Source organism: Coregonus lavaretus (assembly GCF_964263955.1).
Source record: "Coregonus lavaretus genome assembly, chromosome: 11".
Lineage (NCBI taxonomy): Eukaryota > Metazoa > Chordata > Actinopteri > Salmoniformes > Salmonidae > Coregonus > Coregonus lavaretus.
In genome coordinates, this window is record NC_139998.1 from 24,716,265 (window position 1) to 24,738,034 (window position 21,770).

General features: G+C 45.9%; 1 protein-coding gene across 3 annotated transcripts in view; it reads right to left on the reverse strand.

The window, feature by feature from the left end:
• LOC311137215 (ras association domain-containing protein 8-like) overlaps positions 1-21,770 on the reverse strand; it is a 63,915-nt gene that overhangs the window by 34,127 nt on the left and 8,018 nt on the right. For 2 of the 3 annotated variants that reach the window (XM_084171584.1, XM_084171582.1), the window contains exon 1: positions 9,863-10,343. The exons of the other annotated variant lie outside the window; for it this stretch is intronic. The gene's annotated coding sequence lies outside the window, so the exon portion shown is untranslated. Of the gene's footprint in view, positions 1-9,862; positions 10,344-21,770 lie in introns of those variants that run through there. 3 annotated transcript variants of the gene reach the window in all.

Genomic DNA, 21,770 nt, shown 5'->3' on the forward strand with positions numbered 1-21,770 from the left:
CACACATAATATTGACCTTGGAGAGAGTGACAGGCTTCTCCATGGCCCTGGGAGAGTGGGATAGGAGCAAACACAACACAGGAATGTGTGTGTGTGTGTGTGTGTGTGTGTGTGTGTGTGTGTGTGTGTGTGTGTGTGTGTGTGTGTGTGTGTGTGTGTGTGTGTGTGTGTGTGTGTGTGTGTGTGTGTGTGTGAGTGAGTGAGTGCGGACATTCAGGTGAGGTCTTTACTTAAAACAGGCCAGGGGGGATTCATACACCCTGAAGAATGTGTGTTGTGAAAGCATGCGTTGAGGACAGATGTAAGGTCGAGGGCGGAGTAGGGTATGGGTTTAGGGGCAGAAGGTGTTTGGTGTGAGGGGAGCAGAGTACGTGGATGTTTATGGACGCTATGAAGGTATTATTGACTTGAGTGTGGTTGGTGTGGGTCATGCAGTGGGGATCTATAGGTGGGTATAGGGCTAAGAAGGCCTAAGGCTACTCATTAGGAGAGATTTATAAAGCGGTGCGGAGGTGTCAGCCACAAATCTCTCTCTATCTCATTAAACTGGGGGACGAGTAACGATTATCGCTCTCCAAGTGGAGGGGTGAATGGATGGAGGGATGGAGGGGTGAATGGATGGAGGGATGGCGGGGAGGATGTAGATGGGATGGAGGGGAGGATGTAGATGGGATGGAGGGGAGGATGTAGATGGGATGGAGGGGAGGATGTAGATGGGATGGAGGGGAGGATGTAGATGGGATGGAGGGGAGGATGTAGATGGGATGGAGGGGAGGATGTAGATGGGATGGAGGGGAGGATGTAGATGGGATGGAGGGGAGGATGTAGATGGGATGGAGGGGAGGATGTAGATGGGATGGAGGGGAGGATGTAGATGGGATGGAGGGGAGGATGTAGATGGGATGGAGGGGAGGATGTGGAATTCCTTGTATCCCAGACACTTTATTGGAACAGGGTTGTACATCTGCCTCGCTCTGTCCCAGCCCTGGAAACCTCCTTTTCACCCCTCTTCACACACACACACACACACACACACACACACACACACACACACACACACACACACACACACACAGACATGCGCACGTGCACACAGTGAGAGAAACCTGCAGAATGGTTCACACACACAGTCAGGGGTCCATAGTTGACACTGGCCAGGCTGTTGAGATTGATTTCTCCTAGGGAAGATATCTCTCCCCCAGGAATCCACAGAGGTGGGGCACACAGAGGAGGGAGGCATGGGGGAGGGGTTAAGCTCTTCTTTGTGTATGCCTGGGATCTATTTAGAAAGTTAATTTCCACACACACAGCTCAGGCACTTTTCAATATTTCAAAGCTAAAATGTCTATGGTGGTACAACCAGTACACAGTCCACAGAGCAGGATGGAGATATAGCCAATTTTTACTTTGTGGCTGTGGAATCTAGTGGAAACTGTTTATCATCCGGTTTGACGGGCTTGAAAATCACTGCACCATTTTAAGCACCTCCTTCGCCAAATCCTGATTCGTTCAAATAATCAATAACGAAAAAACCCAAACCAGGAACTGCTGCTGCTCGTAACCACATAATTCAATGTGAGTCTTGACAGATTCTCGCCGTTTCATCTGTCCAGGGTTTCCAGGTCTAGCTAAAATTTCCAGCCCAATGACCCACCCAAAAGGCCTGAAAACTAGCTCAACATTTCTTTCCACAGCAAGAGAGGAGTTGCCACATTTATACAATAAACCTTTTTCCATAACGTTATTGAGCCAATTAAGAAGGAATATTGACGTAACTTGTAACAACATTAGAAGCAAAATTCGGGTTTCATTTCTACGACATTACATAAAACTCACTTGAATATGTCACAAGAGAAAAGATAATTCACCCTTATTAAACTCGCCAGATCACTTTCCATCACTGGATGTCGATTTAACTCATTTGACTGCTATGATTAAGCAATAAGGCACGATGGGATATGGTATATGGCCAGTAAAATATAAAAATAATGTATGCACTCACTAACTGTAAGTCGCTCTGGATAAGAGCGTCTGCTAAATGACAAAAAAATATTTAAAAAAATAAAGAAATACCACAGCTAAGGGCTGTTCTTAAGCATGACACAACGACTGCCTGGATACAGCCGTTAGCTGTGGTATATTGGCTTATTGCTATTATAAACTGGTTGCCAAAGTAATTAGAACAGTACAAATATTTGTTTCGTCATACCCATGGTATATACGGTCTGATATACCACAGCTATCTGCCAATCAGCATCCAGGGCTGATTGGCAGATATTTACATTTTCGTCATTTAGCAGACGCTCTTATCCAGAGCGACTTACAAATTATAAATCCCTTTTGCGCATGTGCATATCTATAGATAAATCCGACAGCTGAGTTTGAGTGATGAAAGTTGGACAGATGATATCGAAATCTTTGAGCAAGGAACACTTAGACAAACTTAAAAAAAATAATTTTAGGCTATTTTCTGGCAATTGTGCCATTATTATGTGCCAGATGTTAAGACTACAAACAGTTATAAATGGCCCATTTACGAGATTGACTTGTAATTTCAATAGGCATAGGCTACAGACTAAAATCTGGGTTTATGATTGTAATTCAACATTGCCGTGGTTTGCCTTGATATATGCAGGTAGCCTATAGCCCCTGATAGGCATACATCTTATTTCAGATAGTCTACAGTAGCCTAGGCAAAATGTAGGCAAGATGTAAACTGAATGATTTACCAGCTTGCTTAGTTCAAATTAACAGACTCATTTGTTCAACATGAATAGCTTAGTGATTGGGGTAAGAAGTGCTTGTGTTTCCCAATAGCCTGCTGAAATAGGCTACTGAGGATGGGGTTGTAACTTCAATCACTGAATTAAATATTAATAATATGTAGCCTGTGTCCGTAAAATGTATATAGTATGTATAAGCTGGAAGTAGAAGCCTAAGTGTTGTTGTTCATTAGTTTATTCCAATTAGGGGAGGGGTGGTATGGTTAGCCGAAAATAATAAAGGAAAATATATTTTAAAAATGTGTATAATTAAAAAATTAACAAAAACCCTTGAATGAGTAGGTGTCCAAATTTTTCACTGGTAGTGTATATATATATATATATATACACAGTGGGGAAAAAAAGTATTTAGTCAGCCACCAATTGTGCAAGTTCTCCCACTTAAAAAGATTAGAGAGGCCTGTAATTTTCATCACAGGTACACGTCAACTATGACAGACAAAATTAGAAAAAAAATCCAGAAAATCACATTGTAGGATTTTTTATGAATTTATTTGCTAATTATGGTGGAAAATAAGTATTTGGTCAATAACAAAAGTTTCTCAATACTTTGTTATATACCCTTTTGTTGGCAATGACACAGGTCAAACGTTTTCTGTAAGTCTTCACAAGGTTTTCACACACTGTTGCTGGTATTTTGGCCCATTCCTCCATGCAGATCTTCTCTAGAGCAGTGATGTTTTTGGGACTGTCGCTGGGCAACACGGACTTTCAACTCCCTCCAAAGATTTTCTATGGGGTTGAGATCTGGAGACTGGCTAGGCCACTCCAGGACCTTGAAATGCTTCTTACGAAGCCACTCCTTCATTGCCCGGGCGGTGTGTTTGGGATCATTGTCATGCTGAAAGACCCAGCCACGTTTCCTCTTCAATGCCCTTGCTGATGGAAGGAGGTTTTCACTCAAAATCTCATGATACATGGCCCCATTCATTCTTTCCTTTACATGGATCAGTCGCCCTGGTCCCTTTGCAGAAAAACAGCCCCAAAGCATGATGTTTCCACTCCCATGCTTCACAGTAGGTATGGTGTTCTTTGGATGCAACTCAGCATTCTTTGTCCTCCAAACAGGACGAGTAGAGTTTTTACCAAAAAGTTATATTTTGGTTTCATCTGACCATATGACATTCTCCCAATCCTCTTCTGGATCATCCAAATGCACTCTAGCAAACTTCAGACGGGCCTGGACATGTACTGGCTTAAGCAGGGGGACATGTCTTTCACTGCAGGATTTGAGTCCCTGGCGGCGTAGTGTGTTACTGATGGTAGGCTTTGTTAATTTGGTCCCAGCTCTCTGCAGGTCATTCACTAGGTCCCCCCGTGTGGTTCTGGGATTTTTGCTCACCGTTCTTGGGATCATTTTGACCCCACGGGGTGAGATCTTGCGTGGAGCCCCAGATCGAGGGAGATTATCAGTGGTCTTGTATGTCTTCCATTTCCTAATAATTGCTCCCACAGTTGATTTCTTCAAACCAAGCTGCTTACCTATTGCAGATTCAGTCTTCCCAGCCTGGTGCAGGTCTACAATTTTGTTTCTGGTGTCCTTTGACAGCTCTTTGGTCTTGGCCATAGTGGAGTTTGGAGTGTGACTGTTTGAGGTTGTGGACAGGTGTCTTTTATACTGATAACAAGTTCAAACAGGTGCCATTAATACAGGTAACGAGTGGAGGACAGAGGTGCCTCTTAAAGAAGTTGTTACAGGTCTGTGAGAGCCAGAAATCTTGCTTGTTTGTAGGTGACCAAATACTTATTTTCCACCATAATTTGCAAATAAATTCATAAAAAATCCTACAATGTGATTTTCTGGATTTTCCTTTCTCATTTTGTCTGTCATAGTTGACGTGTACCTATGATGAAAATTACAGGCCTCTCTCATCTTTGTAAGTGGGAGAACTTGCACAATTGGTGGCTGACTAAATACTTTTTTTCCCCACTGTATAATAATAATAGTGAAGACATCCAAACTATGAAATAACACATATGGAATCATGTAGTAACCAAAAAAGTGTTAAACAAATCAAAATATATTTTATATTTGAGATTCTTCAAAGTAGCCACCCTTTGCTTTGCACTCTTGGCATTCTCTCAACCAGCTTCATGAGGTAGTCACCTGGAATGCATTTAAATTAACAGTGTGTGCCTTGTTAAAAGTTAATTTGTGGAAGTTCTTTCCTTCTTAATGCGTTTGAGCCAATCAGTTGTGTTGTGACAAGGTAGGGTTGGTATACAGAAGATATTTGGTAAAAGACCAAGTACATATTATGGCAAGAACAGCTCAAATAAGCAAAGAGAAATGACAGTCCCATCATTACTTTAAGACAAGAAGGTCAGTCAATACAGAACATTTCAAGAACTTTGAAAGTTTCTTCAAGTGCAGTCGCAAAAACCATCAAGTGCTATGATGAAACTGGCTCTCATGAGGACCGCCACAGAAATGGAAGACCCAGAGTTACCTCTGCTGCAGAGGATAAGTTCATTACAGTTACCAGCCTCAGAAATTGCAGCCCAAATAAACACTTCACAGAGTTCAAGTAACAGACACATCTCAACATCAACTGTTCAGAGGAGACTGTGTGAATCAGGCCTTCATGGTCGAATTGCTGCAAAGAAACCACTACTAAAGGACACCAATAAGAAGAAGAGACTTGCTTGGGCCAAGAAACACGAGCAATGGACATTAGACCGATGGAAATTTGTCCTTTGGTCTGGAGTCGAAATTTGAGATTTTTGGTTCCAACCGCCGTGTCTTTGTGAGACGCGGTATGGGTGAACGGATAATCTCTGCATGTGTATTTCCCACGTAAAGCTTGAAGGAGGAAGTGTTATGGTGTGGGGGTGCTTTGCTGGCGAGATTGTCTGTGATTTATTTAGAATTAAAGGCACAATTAACCAGCATGGCTACCACAGCATTCTGCAGTGATACGCCATCCCATCTGGTTTGGGCTTAGTGGGACTATTATTTGTTTATCAACAGGACAATGACCCAACACACCTCCAGGCTGTGTAAGGACTATTTTACCAAGAAGGAGAGTGATGGAGTGCTGAATCAGATGACCTGGTCTCCACAATCCCCCGACCTCAACCCAATTGATATGGTTTGGGATGAGTCAGACCGCAGAGTGAAGGAAAAGCAGCCAACAAGTGCTCAGCATATGTGGGGGCTGGTGGATGGGTTAATAATAAAAAATTAAATAAAATAATAAAAAAGGTTTCTGCCGATACTCCTTTAAAATCATAGATTTAGTACCTTCACAGCCTGCATTATGCTTATGCTTGGCACCTAAACACCCTCTCTCAGGCCCCTGTGTGTGTGTGTGTGTGTTTGTGTGTGTGTGTGTGTGTGTGTGTGTGTGTGTGTGTGTGTGTGTGTGTGTGTGTGTGTGTGTGTGTGTGTGTGTGTTCAGGCCCTCCCCTTGCAAAGACTACAGCTTTATTTACGGTCTTGTATGATGCTGTGAGTCAACACGGCTCCTCAAACACCCCATCGCCATGTCTCCGCCTGGTGTCACAAGACTCTCCCAGGGGATTGTGGGATGTTTGCGTTTCCACGGTCACAAGACAGTGCTGAGGAGACAAGCTGCGTCAAGGTAAATCTCACTAGGCGCACCACACACACACACTGCGAAAAGGGAAATCTAAGCAAGCCTAAATATCTTATATTGATTGATAATTCACTTTAAAAAAATAAAAAACCAAACTAAATGATCTAACGTCATTGGCAAATATTAATTTATCTGAGTTGAAGATATTAAGGTCAAATATCTTGAAGCCTTTTTTAGGTTAAAATAAGCAAAATGATCTGCCAATGACGTTAGATAATCTAGCTTGGAAAGAATAAAACACTAATTATAAGTGAATTATCACTCAATATAAGATATTTAGGCTTGCTTAGATTTCAATTTTTGCAGTGTGCGCACACACACACAGCCCCTCGTCTCTACGTCCACAGGTGTCCGGAGGCTTGGCAACACTGCCAAGGATATTGACAGAACACACACACACACACACCCTCCCTTGTCTTCAGGTCAGGGTGAAAGAGGTAATGCAGTAAGAAACAGACAGGGCCTGAAGCTGAGAGTGCAGTGGAAAAGCACACACCACCGTCACCCAGGTAGACTGTTGTCAGTAGCAACAAATCCTGAGGTGTATGTGTGTTATCAGGTTGTAATCTGACAGTGAGGGAGTTTGCTGCTACTGGGGCACAAAGTTCTCGCTCTTTCCCTACCGGACTAAATGACCACAGCCAAACTGTCCGGGACTTTCCATTAGAACTTCTCTCTAACTGGTTGACTGAATGCAAACATGCAGCAATTGGTATCAAACATTTCCCTCCAGAAACACAAACAGTCTGAAATCTATTGGTTCCTGCCACACAGTTAGGGCCCTATTTCAAAGCAATGTAAACGTGGCTTATTGAAAGGACTGATGAGGTTACATATGAAAGTCAAACTGTTCATAGAGCATAAGAGAAAGAGAGAAAGAGAAAGAGAGAGAAAGAGGGAGATATTGGGAAATACAAGTGTGTGTGTGTGTGTGTGTGTGTGTGTGTGTGTGTGTGTGTGTGTGTGTGTGTGTGTGTGTGTGTGTGTGTGTGTGTGTGTGTGTGTGTGTGTGTGTGTGTGTGTGTGTGTGTGTGAGAGAGAGAGAGAGAGAGGGAGGGAGAGAGAGAGAGAGAGAGAGAGAGGAAGAAGAGTGCTTATGAGGAGAGCAGCACTGGATCAATCTTTTATCACCATAGTGCGCTCTCCTTCCTAATGGATCACACATGAGCCAAGCACAACACTGCCTGCCATCACATTATACACACACAGAACACACACACACACACTCCTTCACTTTCTAAAACACATAAGAAACAAGCAATACTTTCCCTCATGCAAACATTCCTATACTGTTGCCTTGAGTTGAGTCCACCTTCAGTAGGTAGCCTAGGTCTCGTCGTGATAACCAGTGACAGGCAGAACCACTTCACGGCATGAGGACAGTCACTTTATACACCCACATCATGATTTAGATGGAACTGACTGCACTCACCAAGATTACACTACAGCTAGACACACACACACACACACAATTCATAACAGAGGCGGAGAAAAGGGGTCATGCTTGTCCATAGATATGTAGTGAAGCAATAAAAGGCCATTAAAAATAACATCACTGTGAACACAGCCATCCCTCAGAGGATGCTCCACTCTCTCCATGCTAAACACACCCAGCCCAGCCAAATGTCATGGGAAATGAACCATAATGCAGGTTTGATCCTGTGTGTGTTTGCGTGCACAGACGAGAACTAAAACAACCAGGCTAATACAGGAGGGGAACTTAGAGGTGATGTCACTGACTGAGGAGACAGCTGGATGATGTGCTAAACATTCACATCCCTCCATCCCTCCACAACCATCTATTACCACTGACACCATCTCACACACTGACAGACAGACAGACAGACTAACATACTGGTACAGTCACACACTTACACAAACCAACATACACAAACACACATGCACACACAGATAACACATGAAGTATGGCTGTTTACTCAAATCAAATCAATGTTATTGGTCGCATACACATATTTAGCATATGTTATTGCGGGTGTAGCGAAATGCTTGTCTCAGGGTAAGCCAGGAAATAAAATCACCTCTCTTTCTCTCTCTGGCTCCCTAATCGATCCACAGGATTGGACAACAACTACAGACTTATAATGAGACGCTATCCGTAACACACACACACACACACATAGGCTAGGATAATGAGTTATGTTTTAGCAAGCGTAGCATGCTAACAGTTAAATAAGCTTTGTATATGAGTGAACTTTGCTCGTGCCCTCCATAAATGTATCTTTCATCTGTGAGGGTAAAAAGAGCTGGGTGACGTGCAGGCTGTGGAAGAGATACCCATGGCTTTATCATGCCTTCTCACACGCATGTATAGACATACAGAGAGACACACACACACACACACACACACACACACACACACACACACACACACACACACACACAGGTACACACACGTGTTGGACAGACAGTTTCCCCCTAACAGGTTTGAGTCGTGCCATGCTACAGAGGAGGGGGCTTAGCACCAACAGGTACATTTAAGGACACAGTAGCCTGTTCAGGGACACTGAACACACACACACACACACACGTAAACACACTTTGGTTGTTCCACCTTAAAAAGCACTAGAAAGAGGATTTCGACACCCACCATCTCAGATTGTTCTGAAATCGTTTCTGGAGTAATTAACAGATATGATTAGCATTCCTGAAACATTATTTTGTTGAAATATAATTTGATCTTTGAGAAATTAAGCACATTTATTGCACCCAAATTGCCCCTTTTTATTTATAGGATTCAGATAATATTCAATAAAATATAGTACCCAGCATCTGATTTGGACAAAACTTATTCCTACCAATCAGTAAGATTTTTAAAAAATACTCCAAGCCACCCACGGACCCCCCACACCCTATGCCAATCCCACTCCAATAACCAGTATACAGTATCAGTTCTCTATGTTTGACAAGTAGTATGAAGCTGCGGCTTGGAGTATTGCTTCTCCATACTATGCAATGTATTCCCAGTGAATCTGGTGCTCGTATGAATACTTTTTCTACAAGCCCAAAACGTTGATGGAGAAATGGGCTAGGGACTAAAATGTTGTGACAACCCTAATAAAATTATGTAATTGCATGGCAGTCTTATGCATTTGGTCTTTTACCATTGAAGACCATTAGAGACCATAACATTGAAACCATTAGAACTGATGTATCCTAATGTTTTAACAGTAACTACTCTAGACATTTTTTGAAGGGAATAAACCACACACAAAGGGGCCGTTTCCTGGACACAGATTAATTGTGAGGATGACAACACAATTAATTTTCCTCATGAGGCAAATAGATTGGTTTTCTACCCAAACTTGCACTTCTGGGTAAGCTTTTACTCAAACATAATCTGACGCAGTTACAGTTCAAACACAAACTTCCTCACACACTACTGAGGAATATTCAAACACATATAAACTCCCTCACACAAACACACACACTCTTTCTCAAAACAAGATGTGTCACACTCACCAGGTGTGGAAATGTCTTCCTTCTCAGCTCTCGCTCTCTTTCTAGCTTTTTCTCTCTCAGGTAGATTCCACTCGCTCCTCCAAGCTCTGGAGAGAGGGATCAGGAAGTGTAGTCCCAGTGAAAGAGGGAGGGAGGTAAAGTCCAGCAGGGGTCAGAGTCAGACGAGGTGGCTGGAGACTAAACTGATATGTTCGTCTGTACTTTCTATCTTTCTCTCCCTCTCGGTTTCTATCTGTCTCCCTCACTCGTTCGCTGGATGCTTCAGGAATGCAGCTCTCCTGGGTGTTCTCACCATAGCAAAGATCTGAGACTGCTGAGCTCTGACACACACTCTGCTGACAGGGCAGGCCCCTCCCCCTCTCCAGGTAGTGGGAGTAGAGTAGTCTCTCTCTCTCTCTCTCTCTCTCTGCCTTTCTCTTTCACTCTTAATAACACACTCAGAATTTGATTTGCTGTAATGAACTGTCTCAATATTCACACCGTACACTGCATAGTGTGTGTGTATGTGTGTGTGTTTGTGTACATACGACCCGAGGCAGTAGACTTCCTCCCTCTTGCCTCTGGTCACATGAACAGCTGACTATGCAAATGAGGCTCTCAGGTGATGTTCTCTTCCTGGAATGAGGTCACAGTCCCATGGCCAGGTGTGTGAGTGTGTGTTTAAACAGGGAGCCTCTCCCAGAGAGTGCAGGGCGAACCTGACCATTTGGGTTGGGAACACACACACATACGTCCTGCCCTCCAGGACATATATTGTACAGCACTCAGTGTCACAGGAAGGCCAAGAAGATCATCAAGGACCTCAGCCAACTGAGCCACGGCCTGTTCACCCCTCTACCATCTAGTAGGCGGAGACAGTAAAGGTCCATCAACGCTGGGACCGGGAGACTGAAAAACAACTTCTATCTCCAGGCCATCAGACTGTTAAATAGTCACCAGTAGCTGGCCTCCGGCCAGTAGCCTGCCCTGAACTTTAGTCACTGTTACTAGCCGGCTATCACCCAGTACTCTACCCTGCACATTAGAGACTGCGTGTGTGCGTGCATGCATGCGTGTGTGTGTGTGTGTCATGTTCTGCTAAGCTACTAAGGCTGTGTTTGGAGCCATGCCAGACAAATTAGATGTTTTTGTGTTGGTATTGTCACGGCAGGACAGCCTCCCCTATGGCCTTTAGGGTAAACACACTAGAAATCAATACAGACTGAGCATTATGCTAATTTACAGAGACTAACCTGATATGATTCATAACCATCTTTAACTAAACACATTCACAAACACAGACACATTGACACTAAAAGGATTGGTCTATGTTTTTCTTGCAATAGCCCATATGTGTCCCAAACGTAATACCATTTAAACAAGGCTAGGCCTAGCTTTTTACTTCAGCCTGAACTATAGAATCCCTCAGAGAGTTTGCTCACATCTGACACTGTCCACTGACACAAGCTTTTGCCACATTTAAGAGCTGAGATCCACGACAGATCCTGCCTGTAATTCTCTCTCTCACACAAACACACAGTAGGCCACTTCTGACTGGAACTACAGTAAAGGGAGAGTACCCTAGAGGTTCGGCTGCTAGTGGCCAGGGTGAGAAAAGCAGAAGGTGTCAGAGGGAAGTAACTTTTTGAAGGGACAATTTCGAGAAGTCCGTCTTTTTCCTAACGATTAGGGCCTACTTAGTTGGGAAATCCCATAAGTCAAACAGAGCCAACTGGACAGGGTTGAGAGCTGAGGGCTGAGGTCAAGTTGGGTTAGTTGTGGGCTCTGTGATGTAATGATTAGTCTGAAGGCTTGGAGATTTCACAGTCACCTTCCAGGCATTCCTGAGGGTGCATTCCTCCCTCTATACCTCTATGCTGTTCACAGACTACAGCTCAGCCGTCAACACCATAGTGCCCTCCAAGCTCATCACTAAGCTCGGGCCCTGGGTCTGAACCCCGCCCTGTGCAACTGGGTCCTGGACTTCCTGACGGGCAGATCCTAGGTGGTGAAGGTAGGCAACAACACCTCCCCTACGCTGATCCTCAACACGGGGGCCCCACAGGGGTGCATGCTCAGCCCCCTCCTGTACTCCCTGTTCACCCATGACTTTGTGGCCATGCACGTCTCCAACTCAATTATCAAATTTGCAAATGAAACAACAGTGGTAGGCCTGATTGCCAACAACGACGAGACAGCCTACAGGGAGGAGCTGAGGGCCCTGGCAGAGTGGTGCCAGGAAAATAACCTCTCCCTCAACGTCAACAAAATGAAGGAGATGATCGTAGGATTCAGGAGACAGCAGAGGGAGCACGCCCCCATCCACATCGACGGCGCCGCAGTGGAGAGGGTGAAAAGCTTCAAGTTCCTCGGCGTGCACATCACTGACAACTTGAAATGGTCCATCCACACAGACAATGTGGTGAAGAAGGTGCAACAGCGCCTCTTCAACCTCAGGAGGCTGAAGAAATGTGTCCGGGCCCCTAAGACCCTCACAAACTTCTACAGATGCACCATTGAGAGCATCATGTCGGGCTGTATCACAGCCTGGTACGGCAACTGCACCGTCCTCAACCACAGGGCTCTCCAGAGGATGGTGTGGTCAGCCGAACTCATCACCAGGGGCACACTGCCTGCCCTCCAGGTCATCTACAGCACCCGGTGTCACAGGAAGGCCAAGAAAATCATCAAGGACCTCTGCCACCCGAGCCACCGCCTGTTCACCCCGCTACCATCTAGAAGGCAGAGACAGTACAGGTGCATCAAAGCTGGGACCGAGAGACTGAAAAACAGCTTCTATCTCCAGGCCATCAGACTCTTAAATAGTCACCACTAGCCAGTGGTGGAAAAAGTACCCAATTGTCATACTTGAGTAAAATTAAACATACCTTAATAGAAAATGACTCAAGTAAAAGTGAAAGTCACCCAGTAAAATACTACTTGAGCAAAAGTCTAAAAGTATTTGATTTTCAATATACTTAAGTATCAAAAGTAAATGGAATTTCTAAAATATACTTCAGTATCAAAAGTAAAAGCATAAATCATTTCAAATTCCTTATATTAAGCAAACCAGACGGCACCATTTTCTTGTTGTTTTTTATAATACGGATAGCCAGGGGCACGATCCAACACTCAGACATAATTTACAAATGAAGCATGTGTTTAGTGAGTCCTCCAGATCAGAGGCAGTAGGGATGACCAGGGATGTTATCTTGATAAGTGTGTGAATTAGACCATGTTCCTGTCATGCTAAGCATTCAAAATGTAACAAGTACTTTTGGGTGTCAGGGAAAATGTATGGAGTAAAAAAGTACATCATTTTCTTTTGGAATGTAGTGAAGTAAAAGTAAAAGTCAACTACAGATACCCTGTCACGGATTCTGCCGAGACTGCCCTTCCTTCTGGCTCGGGCAGGCTTCGGCGTTCGTCGTCACCGGAATACTAGCTGTTGCCGCTCTATGTTATATGTTTCTATGTTCACTTGATTGTTGTCTGTTGTTGCGCACCTGTTCCCCATTATGTTAGTTTGTCTGCCTATTTAACCTGTACACGTCCACTGTTTGGTGTGCGTGTTTATTGTATGTACGAGTGTCATTAGTGTGAGCGGGTTTTGCTCCTCCTTTGTTGTTTGGAGGTTTTTGCTTGTATTTCTTTACTACACAGTAAAGTGGTTATTCATCTCATTCTGTGTCCTGCGCTTGACTCTGGCCTACCGCATTCCACCGACATTCGTGACAGAAACACACACCACTATGGAGTCAGCAGGAGCAGCCGGAGTAACCGAGACGATGGAGCAACAAGTCCAACGTCAGGAAATCATGATTCAGACTCTCGGGGTCACCATGGAACGAGTATTCCAGACAATGGAACGATGGGAGAGAGGTGGTTTCCCGTCACCATCTCCAACCGCTCAACCACCTACAACACTGGTCACCGCTTTGCCATCTGGGTCCAGTGGGATTCGGCTCTCGCTCCCGAGGGCATATGACGGAACACCTGCCGGGTGCCAGGGATTTCTCCTCCAGGTCGAGCTGTACCTGGCCACCATTCACCCGGCGCCCTCGGGATACGAGAGCGTGTCCACCCTCATCTCCTGTCTATCGGGGAAGGCGCTAGATTGGGCCAACGCCAAGTGGGGAGGAATAGACGCAAGTACTGTCTGCTACGAGGATTTCACCCGCCGCTTCCGGGCGGTATTCGATCATCCACCAGAGGGGAGGGCGGCGGGTGAACGTCTGTTCCACCTACGACAGGAGATGAGGAGCGCGCAGGAGTTCATGCTGGAGTTCAGAACGTTAGCAGCCAGCGCGGGATGGAATGAGAGGGCCCTGATCGACCATTATCGCTGCAGCTTAAGGGAGGACGTCCGTCGGGAGCTGGCCTGCGGGGACACCGATCTCACCCTGGACCAACTGGTGGACATGTCCATCAGGTTGGATAACCTGTTGGCAGCCCGTGGACGTTCTGATCAAGGGCCGTCCATTCCATCCCCCAGCACCTCCGAGTCTACCCCCATGGAGCTCGGAGGTGCTGCGGTTAGGGAGACGGGGAGAGGGACCGTCCCCTGCACCAACTGTGGCCGCAGAGGACACACTGCTGGTCGGTGCTGGGGAGGGTCCTCAGGAAGTCGAGGCAGCAGGCAGGGCACTGGTCGACCGTCTCAGGTGAGTAGGCACCCGACTCACCCAGAGCCTACTGTTGCTAATTTGTGTATAGATATTGTTTTTCCGGAAGTTTCCTCCCATTCCCAGCATAAGGCGCTAGTAGATTCAGGCGCGGCTGGGAATTTTATTGATCGGCAGTATGCTCGTAGTTTAGGGATTCCTACTGTGTCTGTTGATAAACCTTTCCCTGTGCACGCCTTAGATAGTCGCCCGTTAGGGTCAGGCATAATCAGGGAGGTCACCACCCCACTTCTGATGAGGACGCAGGGGGGTCATGAGGAGAGGATTAGCCTCTATCTGATTGATTCTCCTGCGTATCCTGTGGTGTTGGGACTTCCCTGGTTAACCATTCATGACGCCACTATTTCCTGGCAACAGAGGGCTCTTAAGGGATGGTCTGGTCAGTGTTCAGGGAGGTGTGTAGGAGTTTCCTTGGGGGCAACTACGGTGGAGAGTCCAAACCAGGTTTCCACTATGCACATTCCCACCGAGTATGCCGATTTGGCTATCGCCTTCAGTAAAAAGAGGGCGACTAAATTACCACCTCATCGTCCGGGGGATTGCGCGATAAATCTCCAGGTAGGAGCTGCACTTCCCCGGAGTCACGTGTATCCTTTGTCTCAGGAGGAGAAGGCGGCTATGGAGACATATGTCACCGAGTCTCTGAGACAGGGATACATTCGGCCATCCACTTCACCTGTCTCAAGTTAATTTTTTGTGAAGAAGAAGGATGGTGGTTTACGCCCGTGCATTGATTACCGTGGCTTAAATCAGATTACCATCAAGTACAGCTATCCATTACCCCTGATAGCTAGTATGACGGAATCATTGCACGGGGCACGCTTCTTCACAAAACTGGATCTCAGGAGCGCGTACAACCTAGTGCGTATCCGGGAGGGAGATGAGTGGAAGACGGCATTTAGTACCACCTCTGGACATTATGAGTATCTTGTCATGCCATACGGGTTAATGAATGCTCCATCAGTCTTCCAATCATTTGTGGATGAGATTTTCAGGGACCTGCACGGACAAGGGGTGGCGGTGTATATTGATGACATACTTATATACTCCACTACAAGGGCCGAGCATGTGTCCCTGGTGCGTATAGTGCTTGAAAGACTGTTGGAGCATGACCTGTATGCTAAGGCAGAGAAATGCCTGTTCTTTCAGGAGTCCATCTCCTTCCTAGGGTACCACATGTCCGCGTCTGGGGTGAAGATGGAGAGTGACCGCGTTTCGGCCGTGTGTAATTGGGCGACTCCAACCACGGTAAAGGAGGTGCAGCGTTTCTTGGGGTTTGCCAACTACTACCGGAGGTTTATCCGGGGCTTTGGTCAGGTAGCGGCTCCCATTACCTCGTTGCTGAAGGGGGGACCGGTGCGTCTGCGGTGGTCAGCTGAGGCGGACAGGGCTTTTAGTCGCCTGAAGGAGCTGTTCACCTCGGCTCCAGTGCTGGCTCATCCGGATCCCTCCTTGGCCTTCACGGTTGAGGTGGACGCATCTGAGGCTGGGATAGGAGCTGTACTTTCGAAGAAGCTCAGCCCGGCGGAGCGCAACTATGATGTGGGGGACCGGGAGTTGTTGGCGGTGGTCAAAGCCTTGAAGGCGTGGATACATTGGCTTGAGGGAGCTAAACACCCTTTTCTCATTTTGACTGACTACCGCAATCTGGAGTACATCCGAGCGGCGAAGAGGTTAAACCCTCGCCAGGCAAGGTGGTCCATGTTTCTAACCTGTTTTGTTTTCACCCTTTCTTACAGGCCAGGCTCCCAGAATGCTAAGGCAGATGCTCTGTCCCGACTGTATGACACGGAGGAGAGTTCCGTGGAGCCCACTCCCATACTTCCGGTGTCGTGTCTGGTGGCACCGGTGGTGTGGGAGGTTGACGCGGACATCGAGCGGGCGTTATGTAATGAACCCTCTCCTCCCCAGTGTCTAGAGGGTCGTAAGTACGTACCGTTAGAGGTCCGCGATCGTTTGATCTATTGGGCTCACACGTCACCCTCCTCTGGTCATCCTGGCATCGGTCGGACAGTGACCGATGTCTTAGTGGGAAGTACTGGTGGCCCACCTTAGCCAAGGACGTGAGGGTTTATATTTCCTCCTGCTCGGTGTGCGCCCAGTGTAAGGCTCCTAGACACCTGCCTAGAGGGAAATTACAACCCCTACCTGTTCCACAGTGACCGTGGTCCCACCTATCGGTGGATTTTATGACTGATCTTCCTCCCTCAAGGGGGAACACAACTATCCTGGTCGTTGTGGATCGGTTCTCTTCCTGTCGCCTCCTTCTTCTGTCCGGACTCCCTACGGCCCTACAAACTGCCGAGGCCCTGTTTACACACGTTTTCCGGCACTACGGGGTGCCTGAGGATATAGTGTCTGATCGGGGTTCCCAGTTCACCTCAAGGGTGTGGAGGGCGTTCATGGAACGGTTGGGGATCTCGGTTAGCCTTACCTCAGGGTTTCACCCCGAGAGTAACGGGCAGGTGGAGAGCATTAACCAGGAGGTAGGTAGGTTTCTGAGGTCGTACTGCCAGGACCGGCGAGGGGAGTGGTCGGTTTTCCTACCCTGGGCAGAGATGGCTATAAACTCCAACCGCCACTCCTCAACTGACCTCACACCATTCCAGTGTGTGTTATGTTATCAGCCGGCCCTGGCACCGTGGCATCAGAGCCAGATCGAGGTACCTGCGGTGGACAAGTGGGTTCGGCGCTCGCAGGAGACCTGGGACGCTACACATGAACGCCTGCAGCGGGCCAGCAGGCGTCAGAAGGCGAGCGCCGACTGCTACCGCAGTGAAGCCCCGGTGTATGCACCGGGGGACCGGGTCTGGCTCTCGACCCGAAGCCTGCCCTGCCGGAAGTTGGGTAGGCGGTTTGTGGGCCCATTTAAAGTCCTGAGGAGATTGAACGAGGTATGTTATAGGTTACAACTTCCTGTTAATTATCGTATTAACCCCTCGTTCCATGTGTCTCTCCTCAGGCCGGTGGTAGCTGGTCCACTCCAGGAATCTGAGATACGGGAGGTTCCTCCGCCCCCACTGGACATCGAGGGGGCACCGGCGTACTCGGTCCGTTCCATCCTGGATTCGAGGAGTCGGGCGGGGGACCTGCAGTATCTCGTGGAGTGGGAGGGGTACGGTCCGGAGGAGCGGTGCTGGGTTCCTAGGAGGGATATCCTCGATCCCTCCTTGTTGAGAGAATTCCATCAGAACCATCCCACTCGCCCCGCGCCGCGTCCTCCTGGCCGTCCCCGAGGCCGGTGTCGACGCACAGCTGGAGCCGCGCGTCGGGGTAAAAGTCAACTACAGATACCCTGTCACGGATTCTGCCGAGACTGCCCTTCCTTCTGGCTGGGGCAGGCTTCGGCGTTCGTCGTCACCGGAGTACTAGCTGCTGCCGCTCTATGTTATATGTTTCTATGTTCACTTGATTGTTGTCTGTTGCGCACCTGTTCCCCATTATGTTAGTTTGTCTGCCTATTTAACCTGAACAAGTCCACTGTTTGGTGTGCGTGTTTATTGTATGTACGAGTGTCATTAGTGTGAGCGGGTTTTGCGCCTCCTTTGTTGTTTTGGAGGATTTTCCTTGTATTTCTTTACTACTCAGTAAAGTGGTTCTTCGTCTCATTCTGTGTCCTGCGCTTGACTCTGGCCTACCGCATTCCACCGACATTCGTGACATACCCAAAAAAACTACTTAAGTAGTACTTTCAAGTATTTTTACTTAAGTACTTTTTTTGCAGGCTGTTCTGCGTCAGGCTTGATTAGCATTGTATAAGGCTCAACCGTCTCCCCTCCCCCTCTTCAGAGATTACACCTCCCTCTCTTTTTCCCCCGTTTCCCAGAAAACCTAATTCAACAGGTGGGAACAGGTCAGATATACACCGCACTGGGCAAAAACTGGTTGAATCAACATTGTTTTCACGTCATTTCAACCCTCCAAAAAACACAACAAATCTATGTGTTGACATTGAATCAACGTGGGAAAACGAATTGGATTTGCAAAAAGTCATCAACGTAAGGGCATGTCGTCTGTTTTTCACCCAACTTTTTCCCTAAATCCAATGACATGGTAAACTGTTTGTTGATTTCACTGTGAATTCACGTTAGTTGACAACTCAACCAAATGTAAATCAAAACTAGACATTGAACTGATGTGCCCAGTGGGAAAGGTCTTTAAAACATACAGGAAGTAGAATACAGGCAGGGTCGTGTTCAATAGGAGCCAACAGGAGAAAACACTTTAAAACTAAAAGGGACTACAGTCCAATAAGAACATTGATATTATTTTTCCTTTAAAATAAGTTTTGCTTCATTGTTTGTCCAATTGAAGCCATCCCAGGATTGCAATGACACGCTCTGAGTTCTGAACTTTTGTTGACATAGAATTTGTGGTCAGGGTAAGTAAGACCAAGGTAGTAGTAATGTTTTGTTTTTCCTTCCTAGCAGAGCTATAGCATAGCCATATCATTATGGGCAGGGTTGAACTATTGCTCCTGCATTGTAGCTCTGCTCAGTGTATCATTAAGATAGGCTGGATGGCTTTCTCTTAGGTAATTGCATGGTTTACTCTTAAATATAGTACATCCCGCAGAAGTTAAAAACAAAGCCTTTCTCTCAATCAGGGAATAATGTAGGTATATCTTTATGATCTCATTAAGAAATCATAATAATCCCACCTAATTTCATCTGTACTACTACAACAGGCCATTGTCTTGTCTGTGCATTAAAACGGTTCATATACCAGGTCAACAATAGGAAAGAGAGAAGCAAACCTGGTAGCCTGTATCTCTTCCTCTGCTGTCATCCAGTCTAGACCATTTTGGTGTCATCCCACAGCCAGTGCTGGGAAGGGAAGGGCTCTCTATCTCTCAGTCATGCATGGAGCCCCTCAGTGTGGAACACAAAAGCCAGTCAGGGTTTAAGTCAACAGTACGCTCAAATCACACACTGACCCCAAGCCCCAACCCTCAGCTCCTCTGCATTCTGGGAGTTCTGGTGGTGGGGGTGGGTGGGATAACGAACCACCAGGCCAGACAGAGAGAGAAACAGAAAGACAAGTGAGGGAGAGAGAGAAAGAGATGGATATAAACAGACAGAGATGGACAGACAGATGATCAAAGAAACACACACATTGACAGGGAGAGAGAGAGAGACTGATGAGAAGAGTAGGCAGAGACAGAGAGAAACAGTCAGACAGACAAAGAAACAGAGAAAGAGACAGAGTGGTAAAGAGGGTCTGGAGGGTGGTGTTGTTGATGATGACAAAAGCCAGTGGAAGGTAGCAACGGTTATAACATTTGTTAAATGATGTAAATACTCCAAACATTTTAACTTTTTTAAATCCATCAGACATTGAATTATAGCACATAAAACATTTTATTGGCACAGACAAATAATGAATGGAGTTCAGTGATTTTGGTTAGGAATTCAGGTATTCAATGTATTGTAAAATGTCACTTTTATTTTCTAAGAATGCACTCATATATACATTTTCTAATGGTAACAGGTATTTTTTTATATTTTGTGTTAAAATAAAGAAAATTATATTTGTCTCATTTGCATAAATATACTGGGTATATTTGCAAATATGAATTAATTAATATAAAGGGGTGGAACAGGGCTGCAACCACCAAAAACTTGCTCTGTCTAGGCCTACCTGCACTCACCTGTGCTGTCTAGACTGCCTCATTAATTACTGTTGTATAATTCAACAAGTGTGTCAATAGCAGGATACCCTCGGATAAAAAATCAGCACAGTTGGCTCTAGATTACACCTATCTATACATACTTTACATTGCTTGCGAGATCAGACATAATATCCCTATAATCCGAGTGTTCATTTTCGGAAGTTGCTTTCATTTCAGCGCATCTAATTTGTAAAGATTTCAACTGTATTAAATTATAACTTTTTTCAAGTCCACAAAAGTAGTACACCCATCAAAATAAAATGCGTTAAATCCTTGATGAAGCTTTAGCATTCTTATAGATGCAACAGAAAGATAATGTATTCCATTGAGCCCATTTCAGCCATAACCGGGGTGTGTTCGACAGGTCATTACAAACATTTCAGCAGTCGTAACATTAAAGAGAACAAACAGCACAAGCAAGAGTATGAAAGAGTCGTAGGAGTAAAATGAAAGCAATCAATCCACCGAGATTTAAGTGACAACTGGATTTTGCACCCCTCAAACACAGGAAATAGATCCTCAGGTAGCAGGGCATGTGCTTTGCTAGTGGAAGGGCATCAAGTCCCGGTTAGGGTGAATGGACCAGTCAGGTGATTAGAGGTCAGGGGTGAACAGAGTAAGCCTTTCAGAGAGTGTGTGAGGTCGCCCTGTCTCTGTCTGGTTCTCCCTCTCCCTTTACCTGTCTTTCTCGATGTCTGTCTGTCTGTCTGTCTGTGTCATTCTCTCCCTCTCTCTCGCTCTCTCTCCCTCACTCACTCCACTTCTCTTTCTCTTCCGTGGATCAAATTATTAATCTTGCTGTGTGTGCAGTGGGGTGGCTGGTTGAGTCAGTGTACGTCCCACCCTCACCCTTCCCTTCCCCCTGTACGCATCCTCCTGCCTGGGGAACATGACACTGTCTCCTCTCACATAATGGACTTGTATTGTTCTACTACACATTCATTTATAGATATCATCCTCACAATATACTATACGTCTCATATTCTAGAGAGTACTAGTGTAAAAGGGCTCATCAGAACCTGGCATAAAAATCATCTAGTAGCCTAAAGAATCTACAGAAACACTGCTTTGCATTACACCACCAGTAGTGACATCATACAAGGCACCATGTGGCAGGCAGCAACAACGCGGCCCCAGTCCCTGTTCCTTAGTCAAGTATTAATGTCTACGGATAGATAAAGCCATGACATACTCCACCACAGCTTCCTGTGAGCACACACTCACACTCATGGGCGCGCACACACACACACACAAACACACTTAAAATCCTGAGTAGATACAGTGAAGGAAAAAAGTATTTGATCCCCTGCTGATTTTGTACGTTTGCCCACTGACAAATAAATGATCAGTCTATAATTTTAATGGTAGGTTTATTTGAACAGTGAGAGACAGAATAACAACAACAAAATCCAGAAAAACGCATGTCAAAAATGTTATACATTTATTTGCATTTTAATGAGGGAAATAAGTATTTGACCTCTCTGCAAAACATGACTTAGTACTTGGTGGCAAAACCCTTGTTGGCAATCACAGAGGTCAGACGTTTCTTGTAGTTGGCCACCAGGTTTGCACA